Genomic DNA, 10,702 nt, shown 5'->3' on the forward strand with positions numbered 1-10,702 from the left:
GCACTCACTTCTGTAATCGAGCTTTCACAAAGCTATTAGAAAAGTATGGTGTACGTCACAAAGTTGCCTCCCCATATTATCCACAAACGAGTGGGCAAGTAGAAGTGCTGAACAGAGAGATAAAGAGTGTTTTGACAAAGACTGTGAATGCTACAAGAACGGATTGGGCAAGAAAGTTAGATGATGCACTCTGGGCCTATCGTACCGCTTTCAAAACTCCGATTGGTATGTCGCCGTATAAATTGGTATTTGGGAAGGTATCTCACCTACCAGTGGGGTTGGATTATAGAGTTTTATGGGCACTGCGGCAGTTGAATCTCGATATAGAAGCTGCGGACACAAGTAGAGTCATAGAGCTGCACGAGCTTGATGAATTTTGTTACCACGCTTTTGAGAGCACAAGATTATACAAGGAGAGAATGAAAATAATGCACGATAAAAATATTCTTGAGTGGAGTTTTAAACCCGGAGATAAGGTATTGCTATACAACTCAAGGTTGAGGTTATTTCCGGGTAAGTTAAAGTCACGATGGTTGGGACCATTTAGTGTGGTAGAGATTCACCCAACCGGAGCCATAGAGATTGCTGCATCAAATGACTCTCGCAAGTTTAGAGTCAATGGGCACATGTTAAAACATTATTTGGGCATGAAAGATGCGAAAGTAGTGTCAGTGACTCCTTTGCTCGAGCCACCAAGGTTAAGCGAGCCTTAAGTGCAATTATCTGCGTCACGCTGCGACATTAAATCAGGCGCTCGTTGGGAGGCAACCCAATTCGTAGTTGATTTTTAGTGTAGTGAGAATTTTTCTTTTTGTTTTTAGGTACTAACAAGTTTGCAGGTGAGTTTGGGCAAGTCGAGCAGGGTTTCAGCGTCACCTGACGTACACCAGGCGCTGGGGCAGGCGACGCCAGGATAAAGCCAAGCAAAGCTGGCATTAGGGCTCTAGACGCTTGGCTAACGCCAGGTCCACCAGGCCTTAGGCTGACGACGCCTGGGTTAAGCCATGTAAGGCTGGCAACTCCTGGGTAACGCCAGGTACTGGGCCAGGCGACGCCAAGAACAAAGATGCCTCCCAGAAAAGACACAGGCAAAGGAAAGGCTACTTCAACTGCCCCAGCTAAAGCAAAGGCGACCTCCGCACCTCTTCCAAAAAAGAGAAAAAGGGGGAGAAACTACCTCCAATCTAAGTAGAGTATAAGCTGTGGCAGCTATAGCAGCCATGCGTCAAGAACCACAAGGCCAACGGGAGTTTGGCATCAACATCATACCACCGCATACTAAGAATTGGTATAGGCGCTGTAGGCCTAAACATGTACACCCGGAAGCAGATATCCACGAACATGATGAAGAGTGGAGAGCGTTAGAGGATGAAGATGCTGCTTGATAAGGGAGTTTCTTTACACCCTACTCATTTTTCGTGTTTTGTCATTTTTTACATGCACTGAGGACAATGCATGATCTAAGTGTGGGGTGGGGACTTGTACATGCTAATTTTAGTTATTTAGTATTTGTTTGCTTTGTTTTAGTATGTGTTTTAGTATTAGTTTAGTAATTTATTTGGCTATGTGTTTTAGTTATTTAGTGTTAGTTAGAAAAATAGAAAAAAAATAGACCCAGAAAAATTGGAGTCTTCCCGACGATGGATCTTCTAGACAGTTTTCTTGAGGGAAGTAAGTCTAAAGAAAATACCAAAAATATTTTTTTTTGTAGGTAGTGTAGTAATTCTCCCTTGGTTTTTCTTTGGGCCGCGGTTCTTTTCCAAGGGTTTTTAGTTGAACCGGGTATAGTTAGGTTTAATTTTTAGGAGTAAGAATCATGGAGCTATGCCTTAGAGTGTAGCAATATCTCTTAGGTTTTTTATGCCTTGAGAATAGTTAGTACTATGGTTGTGACGCTTAGGCTCGGTTTTTGACTCTAGTATAAGTACCTGAAATCATAGATTCTTAATTTTGCTTAATTAGTTTGACTTGAGTGTCGCGATAAAACCAATCCTGAGTGAATTGTGTGCCATGTCTGTGTGAGGTTTTGTATGTATTATTTGCATTGCATTTGATGTCTACAACTTACCCCGTGTGAGTGCGAAGCGAAATAGTAGTATTGTTTAGTCTAGGAAGTGATATAAGCGTTTCTTTGTTAAGCCAAATATATAAAGTTTACCCACCTAAATATTATGTATCGTAGTTAACCTCGTTGAGCCTATAATCCTATTTCTTTGGTAACCACATTACAAGTCGTACCCCTTTATTTTAATCGTTCATATATTTGAACCTTGTTACTTCTCATGAGCACTTGAATTGTGAAGAATTATGAAAAAGTCAAAGTGTGGGGTGGTGGGGTAGCTTTTGAGTGGAACAATTGAAATAAGGAGAAAGGTGCATTAAGAGTTGTCAATTGAAGCCACTTGAAAAAAAAAAGAAAAAAAAATGAATGACAATAGTATATTGTATGAAAAATAAGTATTGATGATGGTGGCTAGTGATATACGTGTGCTTACAGAAATATGGGGTAATATAAATTGATGTAAAGGTGAAATGTTGGGTTTGACATAAGTATGGGTTGTGTATTAAAGTATATGTATTAAAATATTTAAGGGAGGTGTAGTCACTCATATCCAAATGTATCATACCCGACCCGCAACCTACATTATAACCAATGAAAGTCCTACTTGATCTTAGATTGAATGAACTCGATTAGTAGAGTATTACACTACGGGCAAGCCTATGGTGCATCATTTGTGGCATATGAATGTTATTCCTGAGAGTGAGTAAATTTTGTCTATCTGGAGTTCCTATGTTCTTAAAATTTATTGTGTGTGGAACTAAGCTCTTTGATTGGGCGAGGGCACTTGATTCATAAAGGAAAGGTAATGTTGTTGACTTCCATGTAGAGTAAGTAAGTAAATTATGAATAAGGCATGGTATTTGTGAGTCGAATCTTGAGGCAAGGATGTCACACCTTTGTGCTTAAACTATTTTAAAGATTCTTGGTATAATGAGTTAAGGGAATTGCTTAATAGGTTGTGTCTATGAGTGTAGTTTGATTGCTCGAGGACGAGCAATATTTAAGTGTGGGGTATTGATGTGTGGCTATAATTCATGGTTTAGCACATTATTCGCCTTGCATTTTTACACGCTTTATGATAAAGTACACCTTATTTGCATGTAATAGGGTCCATTTTATGTGTAGGTGAATTGGAGATGAAAGTAGAAGAAAAATGAGACATACAAGTCGAAAGCGTGCACGAGAGCAGTGAATGAGAGAACCTGACGACGCCAGGCTTGAAGCTGGCATTAGGCTGGCGTTGCAAAGCAAAGGCTAGGCTTGAAGCTGGCGTTAGGCTGGCGACGCAAGACAAAGGCCAAGTAGAACCAGGCATTAGGCTGGCGACGCCAGGACTGGGGCCAGGTCCAATCCGAGTTTTGAAGACATAATTCGTTTCCGGGTTTGACTAGGACTCGGCCTACACGTTTAGGTCTTTTCCTACACATATAAATAGACCTAAAAACTCCACTTGGAAGGACTTTTGCAACCGGAGGCAAGGATAGCTCATAGAACAACCGTCGGGAGTTAGAGACAATAATTTTTACATCACTTTATCTTTATCTTGTACTTTAATTATGCAACATACTTTGGATATTGTTACTTTGATCATGAGTAGCTAAATTCATACTCTAAGGTTTTGATGGAACCTATTGAAGGATGATTTTCTTGTTACGTTAATATAAATTTGCCGTAGTATTTTCTCTATTTGTTCAACTATATTATTCTTGTGGTTGATTGAAGGGCCCTCAATTAGCTGTGCCTATTTAGTATGTATTACTCGGAAAAGAGTGCATATTTAGGTAGTTGTTGAACAACATCACTCTTAAACGTATATGCGCGATCAATACGGAGGTTTAAAGGTGGGATTAGGGATAACGAAATCTTGGTGCGATCTGAGTGAGCTGTACTTAATGGCAGCTAGCGTAATTCGGGAGAATATATCTCGTAAATTATGATAATTACTCGGAAGAGAGTTACGACAGTTAGAGTGCTCATGGTCGATAGAGAAGACTTAGGCAAATTTATAGAAAACGTAGCGAAAAAGATTCCGACAATAGAGGAAATCACAACCTTAGATCATTTCAATTCTTGTTTACAACCCGTTCGTAGTTAGTTATTAATTATTATATTTTTATTACGTAATATTTAGTTAATAAAAATATAAATTGTTACTTAAATATTTCTGAAGATTGATTGCGTGAATTTGTGCGAGTCTAGTAGCTGTGTTTGATAGGTTAATTCCCTGTGGGATTCGACTCCGGACTTATTAGCCGGAATATATTCGCAACGACCGCTAATTTTTTTTTATAAGGCATAGTTGGGCGTGATCATTTACTCAAAGAAAATTCCCAAAAATAGGGTAAAAGAAGATGTTAGGAAAGAACATAAGAAACTTTCTTATAACAAACTTTTCACAAAAATCGTCCTAACACCTAGAATTCAAAAAAAAAGATTTAAAAAAAAAAATATAAATAAAAGAAATTTCATAAATTCAAAGCATTAATTTAAAAGAAAAATTAACTATTGTTTTAAGTTGAAAAATGTATAAATTTAAAAAAAGGTCTACATCAAGTAGATATAAATTATGTCTGCACAATATTCGGATTAATTGTTTCCTTTTTACAAAGTCATACTTGACGTGAGAAAGAAAACTAGGAAAGCGAGAGAAACATTACAATTATACAAATTTGATAATTTTTCAATATAATTACCAATACCATAGTAAAAGTCTAATTATATAAGAAATAGGCGAGAAATTACAAAATGTATAGTAAATTCACAGCTATCTTTATTACAAAAATTATAATGACAAAATGAATAGTGATGGGAATTTCATAGTGGGACAAAAATGAAAAAAAAAAACAAATAAATGAATCCATTTATTACTTAGGTCATTTTTTAAGATAAAAAATCTAAAATAATTTAGGATTAAAGTCCATCAAGTTCAAACTAACTATGATCTTCTACTGTTCAAGTTAAAAGTAATGAACTCAGATGGACCTATATAGTAATAGGTTCTAATTACATGGACTTTGTCAGATACATAAGTATGCTACTCAACTATTCACTTCGTTTCAATTTATATGAACTTATTCTTTTTAATTTGTTCTAAAAATAATAATTACCTTTTGAACTTAAAAATAATTTAACTTTATATTACTATTTTATTCTTAATAATAATTTTTATAGCCACACAATTATCGTATCATATTTAATAACAAAGTTTTCATTTTTTTTAACTCTAAGGGATCGTTTGGTTGGGAAGTAAGTTATCCCATGATTAATTATTCCGAGATTAGTTATCCCACCCTCCCATAGGTATTAAAAAATACTACAATCCCGAAATAACTAATCTCGAGATTAGTTATACTATAATTTTATCCCAATCAAACGTGGGATACACTCATCTCAAATTTAATCCCGAAATTAATTATCCCTTATCCTCGTACCAAGCAAGCACTAAGATGTGTCACATGTAAACTAGGATAAACGAAGAAGACTTCATATAAAAAGAAGAAGACTTGAATAAACCAATTTTCAAATCCTAAGGTTTGGACCAAAAAGAGTTGACATGCTATTTGTAAACAAGAGTAAAAGAGAGACTTGTAACCGTTTCAGACAACTCAGTTAAAGCCTATATTCTGATATTCACTTTACACTAACAATACTGAGAAGGTGTCAATCTTGAAACAAATTTGATCAGAGGTGCAAAAAAGAAGAAGCTGAATTAAAGAAAATGAGTGGTTTTACATATCTAACCAGAGCTCTTAGCAGCCATTCTTCTTACTCTAGACTTCTGCTTCTCTCTCCTGTCAGGTTATGTATTCTGCTTGATCATCACTTCATTTTCATCCCAAATTTGTGAATTTCAAATTTGCTTGGTGATTTTTCACTTAATTCTTTGTTTATTTGACACTCAATGTTGTTGTTTTGTTAAACCTTTAGTAAGGTGTGAATTGTGTCAACGTGTGATGATATTGCTTTTGCTAGATTCTTTATATTTGATTTTCATTTTTCTTTTTTCTGTTTCATTTGCTTCGGTTATCTTTTTTTTCTAGTTGTGGTTATTGCTTCTCTTTCCATGAATTCTCCTTGTTGTATTTCCTTATCTAAACTGTTATGATTATGCTTTTCTTGAACCGAGGGTTTATCGGAAACAACATCTCTACCTTCGTAAGGTAAGATTAAAGTCTGCGTATACACTATTCTCCCCATACCCCACTTGTGGGAATATACTGAATATGTTTTTTTTTTAGTTTCCCACCCGATGTCCGGTACCAACATTGGAGCCCGACTATATTCGGATTCGCACTGCGTATAGTCCCATTCGGGGAAAACGCTCCCTACCAAAGATTTTTTCATACCCACGGCTCAAACTCAAAACGTGTTGTTTGTGTTTTTCTTCTTCTCTTCTTTTTGGGTTCTTGATTTTGTAGTGAAGGAGAACTTGTGAATTTCTATTGACAATTGAACATATTTGTCCTCTTTTTCTACCTTGCATTGAAGTTTGTCATGGAAGGCAAGCGGCCAGATTGAGGTTTGGGACCAGAGGTATGACCTGATTCCTCCGCCCCTGCATCTGAGCGTAATGATGAGTATACTCTTAGGCCCAACAAAGGTAATGAAAGGAAAATGACACTTATTTTCACGTTAAGTATCCAAAGAAATAGACAAATAACAGAGTATGATGAGTATTTTTTGACAATATTTCCTTTAAAAATGAGATCTTTTGAAATCTTAATGTAAATTTGAGTGATTATTTAGTATAGCTGTACATCGGTAGACATTATTTTTGTTAAGCTGTGTTTGTGTATTAGTCCATATACGTTTTATCCCGTTTGACCAATAAAGAAAGTTGAACAAATGATTACATTACAGGCAATCATGTTTTTGTATGACCACAATAGTTGAATGCGTGCAGTTGATCATTTGTTGCTAAGATTTCAAATGTTGGTCTAAACACTGTTGAGTTGTATATAATAGTGTAAACTTTTGGAGATCATTCTTTTTAATTTTTATGGAATATAGCTCAAATAAATTTGATGAATGGAAACTATGTCCAATGGATTCAAAAGTGGGAGCAGAGTTTCTAACGATTCATGCTTGACAAATAGCGATATCTTTTAAGAAGTTTGACTTTGAATACTTCGGTCTCTTGATTAAGATGTTCTTTTGGGTTTCATACATCTTGTAGTTTTAGATATGTTGTAAGATGGCATTATTTTGGCTAATAGAGTACATTTCACATAACCATAAACATATTTACAAAGTGTAGATTTTGTTAACAATATTCTCTCGGACCCAAAAATATTGCATTGTGTGATGAATATTATTTAAGTTGTATCTTTTCTTTTACCACTAAGAGGCAAGACTTTTTTGCCTATAAAAGGAAAGGATATTAGTAAATTTTAAATACCCCAACAAGACTTGAGACTTCATTTTTTGTTTCTTCCTTTCCTCCTTTATTAAGAGTGTTTTGTATGAGAGTTAAGTGTTGGGAAGCACTTGTGTGAACCCTTTCTTTGGAGTGATTTTGTGAGGTTATTCTCTTAGGGTATTTGGGATTAATTAGAGTATTTACTCTAATTTTGTACTCTCTTTTGTACTTTTATTGGTATAGTGAAATTGCTCATCTCCGCTTGTGGACGTAGGTTACACTGACCAAACGACGTTAAAATGATGTCTTCTTTATCTACTTTAATTGCCGTTATTATCAACTTGCATTTCTTTTGTTATTGTCATTATAACATTGCTTGGCTAAATTCCGGACTATCCGATTTTCCGATCCTAACAAATTGATATCAGAGCCGGATCTAACCGGGTTTGTTTCAGTAGCCAATATGATTTTAACAAAGACTTATGTTGAGAAATTTGATCGAAGTGCAAACTTCGAAATGTGACAATTAAAGATGGAAGCTATCCTAGTTCATGATGGCTTAGACTTGGCGTTGCAAGAAAAGGAGAAAAAGTCGGATAAAATAACGGACGAGAAGTTTGCCGTCATAGACAAAAGGGGAAAATCAAATATCATTTTAAATCTCTCAAATGAGGTTTTACGTGAAGTTTCTGTAGAAACCACAGCCAAAGACATGTGAAAAAAATTGAAAACTTTATATATGAAGAGGACGGTGGAAAATAGACTTTACCTGAAGCAGAAACTTTATACAATTTGTATGAGTGAAAGTACCTCTATGCTCTCTCATCTTGACACCTTTGATTCCATTCTTATGGATTTGAGTAATATAGATGCTGAAATTAAAGATGAGGATCAAGCCGTGTTACTGCTTTGTTCTCTACCCCCATCTTTTAAGCATATAAGAGATACTATACTTTATGCAAATGATAATATCTCTTATAAGGATATTAAATCTATCTTAAAATCAAAAGAACAGATAAATAGTGATATTACTTGGGAAGCTAGTGGAACTCAAGCGGAAGTTGGCTTGTTTGTTATGGGCAAATCCGACTCCATATCCAGATACAATAATTTAGAGTGTCGCTATTGTCATAAGAAAGGTCACATTATCTCCGAATGCTATAAGCTGAAAAATAAAGAAAAGCATAAGGAAAGGAAAAATGAGCACAAAAATACTGACATTGCCGAAGCAAGTGTAGCTGTTGATGAGACTGAGGGAACTGTTTTTTTAGCAACTAATAATAGTTTCAATTCTAACAATGAGTGAATTTTAGATTTGGGCTGTTCTTATCATATGTGTCCCAATCGGAATTTATTTACCACATACGAATCTATTGGAGGTGGAGTTATCTTGATGGGCAACAATGCTGCCTGCAAAGTTTTTGGAAAATGTACAGTCCGAATCAAAATGCACGATGGTGTGGTGAGAATTCTCACCGATGTTAGACATGTTCCTGACTTAAAGAAAAATCTCATCTCGTTGGGCACTCTAGAATCTCTTGGGTGCAAGTACGCAGGTGAAGGTGGAGTTCTGAAAGTTTCTCATGGTGCTCTTGTGATCATGAAAGCACACAGATCTGGTTCGTTATATACTTTATTGGGATCCATTGTTATAGGCCCTACTACAGTTTCGGTATCAGACAACTTGTCTGATTTTGATGGCATTAAATTTTGACATATGCCCATTCGGGCTTTTGCGAAGAGGATGGAGCAAATTTACTATATTAGTCAAAATTAGGCTAAGGTGGAGATTTGTAATATGACCATTATTTTGGCTAATAGAGTCCACCTCACATAAGCATAAGCATATTTGCAAAGTGTAGACTTTATTGACAATATTTTTTGGGACCTAAAAATATTGCATTGTGTGGTGGATATTATTTACACAAGTTGTATCTTTTCTTTTACAACTAAGAGGCCAAGACTCTTTTGCCTATAAAAGAAAAAGACATTAGTTTATTTTAAATACACCAACAAGACTTGAGTCTTCATTTCTTGTTTCTTCCTTTCCTTCTTTATTAAGAGCGTTTTGTATGATAGTTAAGTATTGAGAAGCATTTGTGTGAACCCTTTCTTTGGAGTGATCTTGTGATGCTATTCTCTTAGGGTATTTGGGATTAATTAGAGTGTTTACTCTAATTTTGTACTCTCTTTTGTACTCTTATTGGTACAGTAAAATTGTCGCTTGTGGACGTAGGTCAAACTGATCGAACCACGTTAAATTGATGTCTTCTTTATCTACTTTAATTGGCGATATTATCAACTTGCATTATCTTTGTTATTGTCATTATAACTTTGCTTGGCTAAATTCCGCACTAACCGATTTTCCGATCCTAACATATATTCCTCTTAATTTGTATGAAGTGAGTTATGTTTATAGAATTCACAGTGGGGGCAAATGCTTATTAACAGTTCCGACCTACTAAATTATACATAATCAGAGTCCGAATTCAGTGAAAGCATTGATGTTTAGTGAATCAAATGTCGTGTTTTTTTCTCCCATATTTGATAGAGGATTTTGCTACTTATACTTTTCTGCTGGTTGTTACAGTACGAGAGGTCTGTTGGTATATGCAGAATCGAACGTAGAGAGCAGAAAACAAGTTGTCGAAGAGAATCAATCAGTATCAGAGAAGAAGAGAGTAGTGGTGCTTGGAACAGGATGGGCTGGTACCAGCTTCCTAAAAGATGTTGACATTTCTTCATATGATGTTCAAGTGGTTTTGCCGCGTAATTATATTGCATTTACACCACTGTTACCTAGTGTCACATGTGGAACAGTTTGAGGCACGAAGTATCGTTGAGCCAGTTCGGAACATAATAAAGAAGGTAAGACAAGGTTTTAGAGAAATCACTTGGAGCCAATCTCGATATCCAGTTCTTGTTTTCATTGTAATTTTATGTTGTACTCACAAGATTTGGTATGACTGCATAGCATTCTGCACAGCTTATTAAAATGATCCTTTCGCCCCTTCAACGCTTCCAAATTCGCTTGGTTTATCGTTCTTGTTTTCGGTTGTTCTGACCTGACGTGGAAATTTAACATTTAGTATATGAGGTGAGCCTTGGCGTAGCTGGTAAAGTTGTTGCCATGTGATCAGGAGGTTACTGGTTCAAGCTGTGAAAACAGACTCTAGCAAAAATACAGGTTAAGGCTGCATACAATAGAACCTTGTGGTCCGGCCCTTCCCCGGACCTCGCGCATAGCGGAAGCTTAGTGCACACCCTTTTATATGCTAAGT

General features: G+C 36.0%; 1 long non-coding RNA gene across 1 annotated transcript; it reads left to right on the top strand.

Annotated features, from left to right (window-relative positions):
* Positions 1–5,610: 5,610 nt before the first annotated feature.
* Positions 5,611–10,437, top strand: LOC104093084 (uncharacterized). Its single transcript, XR_011410205.1, has 2 exons — positions 5,611–5,860; positions 10,012–10,437. It is a non-coding gene; the product is annotated as an uncharacterized lncRNA (long non-coding RNA).
* The last annotated feature ends 265 nt before the right edge of the window (positions 10,438–10,702 follow it).

This window comes from Nicotiana tomentosiformis, chromosome 8 (assembly GCF_000390325.3).
Source record: "Nicotiana tomentosiformis chromosome 8, ASM39032v3, whole genome shotgun sequence".
NCBI lineage: Eukaryota > Viridiplantae > Streptophyta > Magnoliopsida > Solanales > Solanaceae > Nicotiana > Nicotiana tomentosiformis.